Source organism: Gobio gobio (genome assembly GCF_949357685.1).
Source record: "Gobio gobio genome assembly, chromosome: 14".
Taxonomy (NCBI): domain Eukaryota; kingdom Metazoa; phylum Chordata; class Actinopteri; order Cypriniformes; family Gobionidae; genus Gobio; species Gobio gobio.
Genome location: NC_137107.1, coordinates 36,693,994 through 36,707,110, shown reverse-complemented (window position 1 = coordinate 36,707,110; position 13,117 = coordinate 36,693,994).

Sequence of the window (13,117 nt, the reverse complement as noted above, 5' to 3'; positions counted from 1 at the left end):
TTGTCTGCAAAATTTTAATAAGATTTCGCTAATGTGGCCGAAAGCTTAAAAAGAGTCAACGTGTAACATGTAAAGAGTAAAATAGTGTACATGTTCCCTATGTTACTAATGTGGTTTTTACGAGATATTGTAATGTCATGGAGAAAAAAAAGTGCTTTTAGTCTTCAACTATAGCAAAAATAATGGTTGACCCATATGATTTTGGTCGATTGCAGATACAATACTGATACATACGTCATTCAAAGCATGGCAAACACAAATAATGCAACAAACAACATTTAATCAAAATAATTAAAAATTATAATAATAAAGAAGAATTTGGAACTGACAAAGTTGGCGGATAAACACCTCGATTATATGGCCAAGTGGACATGCTTATCAGCCAATAGCAATAGTCTCAAAACAGCAAAAAAATGGTCAATAAGCATCTTGGCTGCTACACTGGTCTAACACAGTAAGTGAAAATGACATTATTTTTCTGTATTTTTCAGGGCAGATTATTTCCTTACAACAGCATATACAGTATAAACAAGCAAGGTTTGAGATCTGATGATCAGAGGACATCTACATGCAGTAGTGGACGGTTCCTGGTATACAGGAGTAAATTGCCAGAATACCACCAAGCCTTGGCTGGGATATAACTATCCAGTGTTACTACACTGCAATGAGACAAGAACAATCTCCAGACAGGTACTGTAACAAGATTGGAGAAAGAGTGAGAGAGGGAAGGAAAGGTTACGAGACAAGCGCAGTAAGGAGGAAGAAATATCTGTGAAGTATGGATTCGGGAAATTGGAATGGCGTTCACACACTGCCGGGGCAAAATGGCTCGACGGCAGGGGGAGGAAATTGTTTATGAAGCTTTCTGTCGCCGAATCTAAACTCTGCACTCAGAGAGAAGAGACGGAAAGGAGAAAATTGGATAGGAAAGCTTCCCGTAGAGTTGGGCGAAGAGCAAAATAAGGGAGATTGGAGAGAGAGCAACAGAGAGAAAAAAAGGAGAAAGCAAGAGATGAGCTCTGATCCAGGATCAGAGTCAGAACGTCGCTCTCTTCATGAATAAGGCCCCGGCTCCAAGAATAGAGCTTCTTCCACTGATAACAAATTCAAATTTTGTGCTGCCATCTCTAGAGATACACATTACACACAGCGATGTAATGATGATTATGACAATAATTCAAACACTTAAGCATTCACCCAGGGTTTATGACTCCATCATTTACGGTCATAACATTACATAAAAAGCCAATACTGTGCTATTGAGCTGTTTTGCAATTCGGTTCAAGCGCATTAGAGCTGAGACAATGAAAATGTTTCTGTTCAACATGTGGACAGTATTGACAGATCTCAGCACCCCTCATTCATGTAAACGACTGGATATGAAGTGCTGCTAAAAGGTTATGCGACTAACTATCAATCATATATTATCAAGTACAAATATATTATTAGCAACGTCATTCTTGGAGTTACTTGTTCTTGTGTAAAACATATCACACAGCAATGTCAAACAATGTAATCTACACGGATCTCTTCAAAAAATGTGCAAACATGGTGAAATATAATATTATGAATTGTGAACCACACCAAAGAAACACTGTAAGACCCTCCAACAGGTCTAAATTATTATTGTAATAACATAGTGCAATAATTTCACATTCATAGTGTTCTTGCATTATTTTACGTATTTGCATATCATAGAGTCTGTTTCAACTATTATTACTGGGATTGATGTGTATTGCTTTGACGTGTTCTCATAAACCCACAGGCAGCATCATTTCATATAAGCATATACATAAAGACCCGACAATGCAGGCAGCTTTTCCCTCTACCACTTTGCTGATTTATTATTCTGTGCGTTCTTTGGATAAAACTATTTTATGGATGAATTATTAAATCAAAAGGAGCAAAAAATGTAATATTCCTTTTTTACTCCAAAACAAGAGTAGCCTATTTTCATTCCCATATACACATACATCCGCACACACCTTTTTATACAGAAATATGACATGATTTTTGGTGACATTGCTCTTTGGCAGTTGCAGCCATAGCCTTAAGTTGAATTGAACTTGAAGCAGCTGTGTCAGCAAAGATATACTGTAAATAATCTAAAACTGCTGCAACTGACTAGTTTGGACCCTATATATCACTATTTATTCAATATTTGATTAATCATTTTTTTTGCTGATCCATCAGCTTTATAAACCTTTGACACTGCAAGTGGCCTCTCTGTAACCTGAACCAAGTGTTGCGAAGTGAGCAAAAACAGATAAAGTTGGTTTTATCCAAGGGCTGTTTGAGTCACAGTACTAAGAAATGTGAACTCTACTTTAAATTCAATCTACTTTAAACAAGCATATTTGGTAACTCTCCTTTCTTATCCATGTTATAGTCAATCCATAACCAGTCTTTGTTGTGTAACATACATCATGACGGTGTTTAAAATCTCATGAGCGCACATATTCTCTCGTTCAACATAAAATGTATGGCTCTGCAAAAGCACACTATTTCCAAACTTAAACTGCTCACTTGTAACGGTGTTAAAAGACCTGAATAATCCCTAAGCTTTTCTGGAAATCGCAGACAATGCAAGTCAGTCCCATTAAGAAACTCTTGGTGTCTGTAGATGATCTGAAGGTGTTTTGGCCAATCACCAGAGTAATTATTTAGCAGAGTCCATATTTAGCCTCAGCCATTGGCCCCTGCCACTCAGGGCTCCACTTTTAATTTCCCTGCGTCTGTAGCATCTCCAGTTACCGTGATGGATCTGGACTCAAGTAAATGTGTCACCACACATCCATCAGACCCTCGCACAAAATACATTGGGTCACATTCCCTTCTGTCTTTCACACACACTTACTCACTTACATATAGAACGGCACTATGTTGTAGAAGGACAGGCCTTGGTCAGGTGAACAAGCAGAAGACATATGCAGGAGAGAGAGAGAGAGAGAGAGAGAGAGAGAGAGAGAGAGAGAGAGAGAGAGAGAGAGAGAGAGAGAGAGAGAGAGAGAGAGAGAGAGACTACTACTGGAAGTGTTTAAGCTAGTATTTGAAGACAGCTCTTATAATCAAATTTATGATTTGTAATTATGAAACATTGTTTCAAGGACATTACAATTCTGTCTACACTGCATTTACTTTAAACTTTAAAACCTTAAAGGGGTCATGAACTGTGAAATCCAATTTTCCTTAAAGTCCCTGTAAAGTCAAAATTAAATGTGTTCTGAGTTTGTCACACCACAGACAAATGTGTTATTAACCACCAAATTTGAGTCATAATAAAATTTGCCAAGTAAATAAAATAGCTTATCAAAATCATGAAAAAATAAGCAGTATTCTCTGCTCTGAAACGCTGTGGGCGTGTCCGCTGTCGGCGCTGAAACCACACCCACTCGCGGGAAAGCTGACGTAAGCACACAAGACAACACTCACGTACAGTTCACGACGGCACCAGATGTCGGCGAGATGGGAGGATGAAGGCCGGCACGGGAGATAATCGGTTCGGCCCCAATCTGCAGCGGATTACTATAAGAATATCCTATAAGTTTCAGAACTGAAAATATCCTTGTTAGTCCAAAAGCAGCTTTTATTGTAACCGCGCCCAGCGAACGACTCGTTGTGGAATGTGCCAATAGGTGAAGGACCGCCTCTGCAGAAGAAAATCAACACCTATTTCATCATTGCAACTTTGGCCCCGCCCGCTGGTGTGTTAGTGAGATGACAAGGAGAGAGGAGCAATACAGGATTACTAGAATACAAATCACATTACTTTCCAAATGATCCTAATGCTAGGAATGTGGTTATTATTTTCAACAATGTGAATGTCTCAGCTGAGCATTATTTATTTGTATGCAGTACATTTCACTATGGATTCTTTGGTAAATCTGTCGCAATTTCAGCGCAGTCTTTGCAAACAGACTTTTTACGATATGGCCTCAACAGTAATGCAACAAAACAAGTAACTGTGTTCATTTTATTGCCTGATCTGTGATCATGATTTCTGATATGTAATGACTCATGTACAGTCAGATGTTCTCTGTCTATGTGTCAGAAAACGGTCAACCTCACATTGTTTCTCTTAGTATGATAATAATCTGTTATTTAAATTGTGATTAAACTATATATAGAAAGCTTTGTTTTTTGCACTGTTAGTTGATGAAAGCATTCGTTAATGTGCAGAAATCGAGTTGAATGACGCGATTCATGTGCTCAACATGTCTATGATCGGCTACAATGCTAATCACTGCAACATTTCATGCCATAGATCTGAATATAATGCCATAGATCTAAATATAATGCTATAATCAACTCTTTTCATGATTAGTTAACCTTGAGAGCTGTAATATTATAACGTGCTAAAAGTTTTCAAGAGTTACACATGTAATACTTAGCGATTTGCAAAGATGTTAGCCAATCACGTCCCTTCAAACAGAGCGTTGAAATCAGAAGGCTAAAATCAGGGTAGGAAAATTGCCTTTTATTTCTAAATTATGACACTTTTTGATGTAAAATATCATACTAACATTACAAGTGCACCCCAGGAAACATTATAAAACAATGCAGTTCTTGACCGCTTTAAAGGCATAGTTCATCCAAAAATATACATTGATATTGTTTATTCATGTTGTTGCAAACCAATATGGACTTTCCCTCTTTTGTTCAAATGATTGAAAAATTCTCTGTTTTCCCATATAATAAAAGTATACAGTGACCAGGGGCTGTCAATATATAAAAAAAACCTTTTAAACACCCATAAAGTAGTTCAAATTACAATATTCCAAGTTTTCCGAAGCCATGCGATAGCTTTGTGTGAGAAACAGAACAAAATGTACCTATGAATGCAACCATTTTATTGGTTCATTCATTACATTTTATTTCTCACACACACACACACACACACACACACACACACACACACACACATACGGGTTTATGTGTATTACAAGGACACTTCAGCCCAAACCAGTTTTTTGCTGTATTAGGGGGACACCCCTTTGCACTTGCTCTACAGAGTTGTGGTGCATATCAAAAAATTTTGTTTTAGCCACACAACACAGATTTCACTTCAGAATTAGTTTACACTCAACACAAGTGATAATGTAACAACCTGACAAAATACACAATTATGAGGACATATTATAATTACATGCAAGCCCCGCCTATGACACAAACCATTATTATAAGGACAGTAGCTATAACACACACACACACGTTATTATCGTGTATTAAAGGGACACAAATGTATTAATAGGACATATCTAAACATACACAAAATCAATGCATTGAGTATTGAAATGACATCGCTGACCTGAGGACAAATGGCTTATCACGTCAATATATTTGTGAACCCTCATGAGACTACTGTCAGTCAAACCTTATAGTCACAAAGTTCTGGTCTGTTAATAATGCCCTGAATATCTAAATCCTTTAAAAGGTAGTAAACAGTTTTCTGACTTCTAAACTTTAAAAGCCTCCACAGCCCCGTTCTGAATTCAGACACACTTGATCAGTTTAAGTCTACAGACTCATCTCTTTAACCATGCATACACATAATTCAATGCAAAAACAATATAATGCCACAATAATTAGCTCAATCAGAATCAAGAGTAATTCTTTTTCTGTTCATCTTTTTACACTAAGTGTGAATGTGTGAGCTTTGTCTTATCCTTGGACAACCAAGCCATATATTTTTATATGCACCCCCTAGAACACCATTAATTGAAAACTTAAAAACGCAAACACAAGCGTGAAAACATTGTGTATTATAAGGACAAAGGTGATCTAGGAGGACAAACGGTTTAACACAAACACACAAACGTGAAAACATTGTGTATTATAAGGACAAAAGTGATCTATGAGGACAAACGGTTTAACACACACACACACAAACGTGAAAACATTGTGTATTATAAGGACAAAGGTGATCTATGAGGACAAACGGTTTAACACACACACACACAAACGTGAAAACATTGTGTATTATAAGGACAAAGGTGATCTATGAGGACAAACGGTTTAACACACACACACAAATGTGAAAACATTGTGTATTATAAGGACAAAGGTGATCTAGGAGGACAAACGGTTTAACACACACACACAAATGTGAAAACATTGTGTATTATAAGGACAAAAGTGATCTAGGAGGACAAACGGTTTAACACACACACACAAATGTGAAAACATTGTGTATTATAAGGACAAAAGTGATCTATGAGGACAAATGGTTTAACACAAACACGAAAAGTTTAACGCTAACCACTAGGCCATTTTTATATATATATATATATGTGTGTGTGTGTATAGGAACATAAAACAGTACACCAAGTACGGGAACAAGAAGCAAAGTTTAATGTGTGCTTTTTCAAATACAAAAATAAAAAATAACTAAAATGCGAATTGAGGTAAAGCACTTTATCATTTCCCTTTGATAAACTTAAAGGATTAGTTCACTTTTAAATAAACTTTTGCTGATAATTTCCTCACCCCCATGTCATCCAAGATGTCCATGTCTTTCTTTTTGCGGTCGAAAAGAAATTAATGTTTTTGATGAAAGCATTTCTCCATATAATGGACTTCGATGGGCATCATTCTGTTCAAGGTCCAAATGACAGTTTCAGTGCAGCTTCAAAAGGGCTTTAAAGGTCCCGTTCTTCGTGTTTTTTGAAGCTTTGATTGTGTTTACAGTGTGCAATATAACATGTGTTCATGTTTCGCGTGTAAAAAAAAACACAGTATTTTTAACACAATTTACTCATCTGTACACCGCTGTTCTCACTGTCCTAAAAACGGCTAATGAGTTCCTTTATTCTATGAAGTCCCTCCTTCAGAAACACGTAACGAGTTCTGATTGTGCCAGCGGTTCCTGTGTTGTGATTCGACAGCAGCTTAGCGCACGTGGAAAGGTCACGCCTCTTAACGGGAGAGATGTATGCGCTTAATGATCTCTACAGCGTCCCTGGGAAAGCCAAACAAAGGTGATTTGACTCCGGGATGAAAATAACAGCGTCTCGACGACATGGCGACAAACACACTCAAACGCAACACTTCCTTTTCTCCACGCGACACTTCCTCTTCTCCACGTGGGAGAGCAACAAGACCACGCCCCCTTTTTTCGCGTATTCTTGTGGGCGGAGGTTAGTCTGTTCTACTGCTCTACTGACGTAATTAAAGCAGGCTGTACCAGGATGTAGTCCAAGCCAGCCGTTCGCTGTAGGCTTTGAAAGGGAACTTCTGTTAAATAAAATATCTCGCTTGGCATTGAACTTTGAGCTTTATAATTTTACAGGTATTATTTATGCTCTAACAGCAACATTACACACTAACTAAAGTTTGAACAATGGGATCACGAAGAACGGGACCTTTAAATAATACCAAACGACACCAGACGATTTACACTGAAACTCATTTGGACCTTGAACAGAATGATGCCCATCGAAGTCCATTATATGGAGAAATGCTTTCATCAAAAACATTAAAGGTCCCGTTTTCGTGTTTTTTTAAAGCTTTGATTGTGTTTACAGTGTGCAATATAACATGTGTTCATGTTTCGCGTGTAAAAAAACACAGTTTTTTCACACAATTTACTCATCTGTATACCGCTGTTCTCACTGTCCTAAAAACGGCTGATGAGTTCCTTGTTCTATGAAGTCCCTCCTTCAGAAACACGTAACGAGTTCTGATTGTGCCAGCGGTTCCTGTATTGTGATTCGACCGCAGCTTAGCGCACGTTGCCCGGTTCCTGTGTTGTGATTGGACAGCAGCTTAGCGCACGTTGCCCGGTTCCTGTGTTGCACGTTGCACGGAAAGGTCACGCCTCTTACCGTAACGGGGAGATGTATGCGTTCAATAATCTCTACAGCGTCCCTGGGAAAGCCAAACAAAGGTGATTTGACTCCGGGAAGAAAATAACAGCGTCTCGACGACATGGCGACAAACACACTCAAACGCAACACTTCCTCATCTCCACGCAACACTTCCTCTTCTCCACGTGGGAGAGCAACAAGACCACGCCCCCTTTTTGGCGTATTCTTGTGGGCGGAGGTTAGTCTGTTCTACTGACGTAATTAAAGCAGGAAGTAGAGGGATGTAGTCCAAACCGGCAGTTCGCTGTAGGCTTTGAAAGGGAACTTCTGTTAAATAAAATACAGTCCCTCCAGAAAAACGCGATTAGGCGATCGCAAGAGTTAATGCATAATCAGCCAAAGTCTGCATATTTATGCGGGGACAGCATTTTTTTCCAAATACGCCGCACTTTCGCTGCGTAAATTGCCTATTTCCGCGTGCAAAATATTTGGGGCTAGCATGATTTCATAATCCCCGCATTTTCGTTGCAATAAAGTCACATATATTAGTAGAAAGTTGAAAAATGTTCGTTTACTTCACACAAGAGCCGCCATTTCCCCCTGTTGCCATGGGAACGCTTTGAAGTGACGCCACCCGACGCCAACGGTCATCGAAAAGCTGCAAACCCCGTGGAGAAACCATAGATATCGGTGAAACCAGAACGCACCTTAAGACAGCTGGCTAAAAAAAAAAATGTAACCTTTAAACTGCGGAAGAATAATAGTTTAATTCTATAGTTTAGAGCAATAGAGCAAGCACGATTTCACTTTTCTAACTTTAGCTAGTGTGTAATGTTGCTGTTTGAGCATAAACAACATCTGGAAAGTTACAACGTTCAAAGTTTAAAGCAAAGGGAGATATTGGTTTTAAAGAAATCGATTTCTAAGGACTACAGCAAACGGCCGCTAGGGACTACTAGACATTCCTCAGGGGTCTCTGACATCACCAGCCCCAATATTTGCATAAACCCCTCCTCCAAGAATATTAAATAAGGGTGGGCGAGGCCATTTTGTATCGCCGCGGGGAATAGTTGTTGTGGTAGGCTAGTTAGTAGGCTGGAGTGTTGCTGTGGTATAGTTAGTAGGCTGGAGTGTTGTTGCCAATGCCGACGAAACGCTGTTATTTTCATCCAGACTGCAGGTCCACTTTGTTCAGCCTTCCTAGGGACGGGGGGGTTGCAGTGCATTTAACATTCAACATGTTATATGCATGTGTGTATGAGACAGAGGGGAATAGGTCGCATCTGCAGCAGATATATGCTGCCCATCATAAATCAAAGCACGAGACAGACAGGGGTCGGAGGAGAAGACTGGAAAATGTGACAGAATGGACAATATTTGCCTGTATTTGCAATCCACGAGCCGCGGTTCAGCTGCACGGGACACACACTGCCAGTGTGAGCGCCGCTGATCCACTGGAGCTCACAACTCCGAAAACGCCAGATAAAATGTACAAATAGGCACTCTTTATATAAATAAACCACAGATTTGAGCTTTAAACAACTAGCCTGGCTCCGCCCTCCTACATACTTCCGCTCAATTTTCATTTTCCTTCAGTACTACGTCTGGGACTGCGGTGTATGCTTAGGTTTTCCCCCGAACAATTTTTTACCGGTCCAATCAGCGCACAGAGGGAGTGGCTGAGAGCGATGACGTTGATGTCGTGCGCTAGTTTGAGTTGTAGTTCAGTAATGGCGTCGGAGAAAGATGCGAGTGTGTGGCAGCGCTGACGAATGTCCAGAAGTTAAAAGAGTGGCGAGGTGGACGAGCGAGCGAGACCGGTGTGCGTGATTGAGACACACCGGTCTCGAGTCCTCTCATGAGGGAGCACGGAGGCATATAAGGGCGAGCGACACCGGTGAAGGACGAGAGAGGACCAGGCCGGGATTTTAAGTTGGGTTTTGTTATGTTTGTGCGCGGCAGTCGTCCGTGAGGGGCTGCCGCTTTTACTTTCATTTTGTGTTTATTATTTGATTAAAAGTTGTTAAACGTTCGCCGGTTCCCGCCTCCTTCTTCCCTGAACAAACGAACTCCCGTTACACGGAGCAAGAACAATCACTGCTGTACTGCTGATGTTGTGGTCCGGGAAAAGTCTTTTCCAGCTCGCTCCGTTAGTGGTGAAGGAGTTGCTGAAGCCGTCCGTCTCCCACCACCCGCGAGAAAAACCCAGGCTGAATTATCGACTTTTGACAAACACCAAGGTCGTGTGGTCATGTAATTGCTGTCCGAATCCACATCTCTGAGTTTTCAAGAATATGTCACTTCAAAACTCACTGTTTATATCCTTTATAGACCCTTTCAGAGCACTGCGCGGTTGCGTGAGCTGTAATTTGCATTTCTAGACTTGTATTTCTTTAAATACTGGCAAGTGTTTACAAGAGCAAAATATTTCACCACCGCTCAAAAAAGAAAAGAAAAGCACGTAAACATTTGAATTGGGCTGTTATTCAAGGCAGCATTTATTCTTATCATACTAAGCATATGACATTTTATTGACAGCATACAATCATGTTATGATTGCATGATATATGCACCACGAGAGCAGCGCGTTCCGATCACAAAACTCTCCTCCACTGTGAATAAATAACAATCCGAATGCACGAGGTTTTATCACTGATACTGAGGTGGTGTGCTCAGTTAATGTGAGAATCTAGGCGAACGGCGCGTGACATACGTCACGACCAAACGTTAGCGATTGGTTAGGCAGATTCAGAGTGACTCTTGGCAGATCCAATAGTTTTAAACTTCAACAGAGAACCCGCCTTCAAGGAAGTAAACGCTTGTCAATGGAGAGTGGCCAGACTCTATGTACAAATGAAATGTACGAGAGTCTGGTAAAACCAGGCTATTAAACAACTACATTATCGACTGAAAAAGTCTTAAAACTCCGTTTTGTCACACATTAACAGTAGATTTTAACAAAAAAAAGATGTGTAGCAGCCCATGTCAGCCATTTCTCAACGAGACGAGCCGCTGGCAGAAGCCCCGCCCATGACACGGATTTGCGTCTGTTGTGCAGTGAATGTCACACGCGAATGAAGCGAATTTCACCCGCGAATGAAGCGAGTAAACTCAAAATGTTCAAGTGTCCACCTTCGCGCGAATAGCGCGATTTATTTGCGTCAATCGCGTCCGGTGTGAACGCCACATGAGACGGGCGTGCGCGGCTCCCGCTGCACATGTTCAATGAGTTCAATGCAGGATTCGCACAACGGCTTGTCCTGAAAGATGGATTTAAAAACAGAAGCTGTTTACGGGCCACAACCTGTAAGTGTGATTTATTTTTCTTCGCAGTGTTTTCCTGTAATAGTTTGTATTGTTAATTGTACGTTAGCAAGGAAATAAACAGATGACAACGCTCATTTGGCTCTGCAAACCAGTTCGTTAAATGCTCATTCATACTTAACGTTATCCGACAAACACTTAACGTTACAAACTGCTCAAATTTGTATGGTTTTATAGACGCCATTGTACTACCCAAAGCACAGGCTAGTAGCCTGAGGCTACCGGTAAAGGGAAGGGGCGTAGCGTTTCCGACATACGTGCACTAGGCGGTTAGCGAATCACAACACACTGGGCCAGCTAACCAATCTGAGCCCATTGCGTATTTTTGAGGAACCGGCTTCATACAACCCGGAAACCATCAGACCGTTTTTACAAGGAGGGACAGAGCAGTGTAGAATAAAGGTCAAATATATGAAAAATAATGCTTTTTTTTTAAACGAAGCATGAACACATGTTACATTCCACCCCACAAACACAATCAAGCCTTCGAAAGAATGTGTTTTACCACCCCTTTAAAAGTAGTGTAGTTTAGGGGGATGGACTTGGCATCCCCAACCGCTTGGACTGTTCCAATATGGTGAATTACCTACGTATAGCGGCTCATAGAAACAGATGCTAAGGCGGCTTGATCTACAGATCTAATAAAGTGTTTATTGTACATTTTTGTTGGTGTTTTTTACTAGCTTGTTCATGCTCTTCCCTACTGCTGTGCTGCTTCTTCTTCTTCTTCTTCTTCTTCTTACATTTTTGGTAAACTGCTTAAAAACAAAACAGAAACATGTGCACATCTAATTTAAATCAATCAAGCAAATGCAAAAAGTGATCCAGAATCTCAAATTCTAGATATGCCACTGATTTTTTAGCTTCGACTAACATTTATATATCTTTAAAATCGATTAGTAGTTAAAAACTTCCATCTTGTCTTACCAGCAGATTCAAGGTCAGGGCTTTCCAAGGCTAATAATCCAAGAATAAAATAATACTGTAACATACAGTAGGCACTGCTTGGTCTACATGAACTGAATCAAACCTTGCTAAACATGCTAGTTAAATGAGATTAATGCCCATACCTTCTGAGGTGCCTGGAAGATCCTCGACAGGTCGCCTAACTCGCTTCAGTGCTGTGGTATGAATAATATAGTTTAATATTAAGGTTTTGGTGTCGCATGTTTATTTATATACAAGAATAAACTAGAGCAAACATCTCACTATTCTTTTAACCAGTCTAATAATTATCTTTGGTCTAGGCTTGTTTGAATGATTGCTAGTCTTTACTAAAGTGTTGAGGGGCTGTTTTGGCCTGCTTGTTTTGTAATAGGGAAGCAGGTTTGTACCATTAAATTTTTTTTTAAGATTAATGTTTAATTGCTTTCCCAACCTGTATATACACCGATCAGGTATAACATTAAGACCCCCCTTCTAATATTATGTTGGTTACACAGTAAATATGAGGACATTATACACAACACGTATCCCTATCTGACTGTAGAACCCTCACCTGGATCTTCACTCAACCCCCACAACATGACATCAACAGTAAATATGAGGACATTATACACAACACGTATCCCTATCTGACTGTAGAACCCTCACCTGGATCTTCACCCAACCTCCACAACATGACATCAACAGTAAATATGAGGACATTATACACAACACGTATCCCTATCTGACTGTAGAACCCTCACCTGGATCTTCACTCAGCCCCCACAACATGACATCAACAGTAAATATGAGGACATTATACACAACACGTATCCCTATCTGACTGTGGAACCCTCACCTGGATCTTCACCCAACCCCCACAACATGACATCAACAGTAAATATGAGGACATTATACACAACACGTATCCCTATCTGACTGTAGAACCCTCACCTGGATCTTCACCCAACCCCCACAACATGACATCAACAGTAAATATGAGGACATTATACACAACACGTATCCCTATCTGACTGTGGAACCCTCACCTGGATCTTCACCCA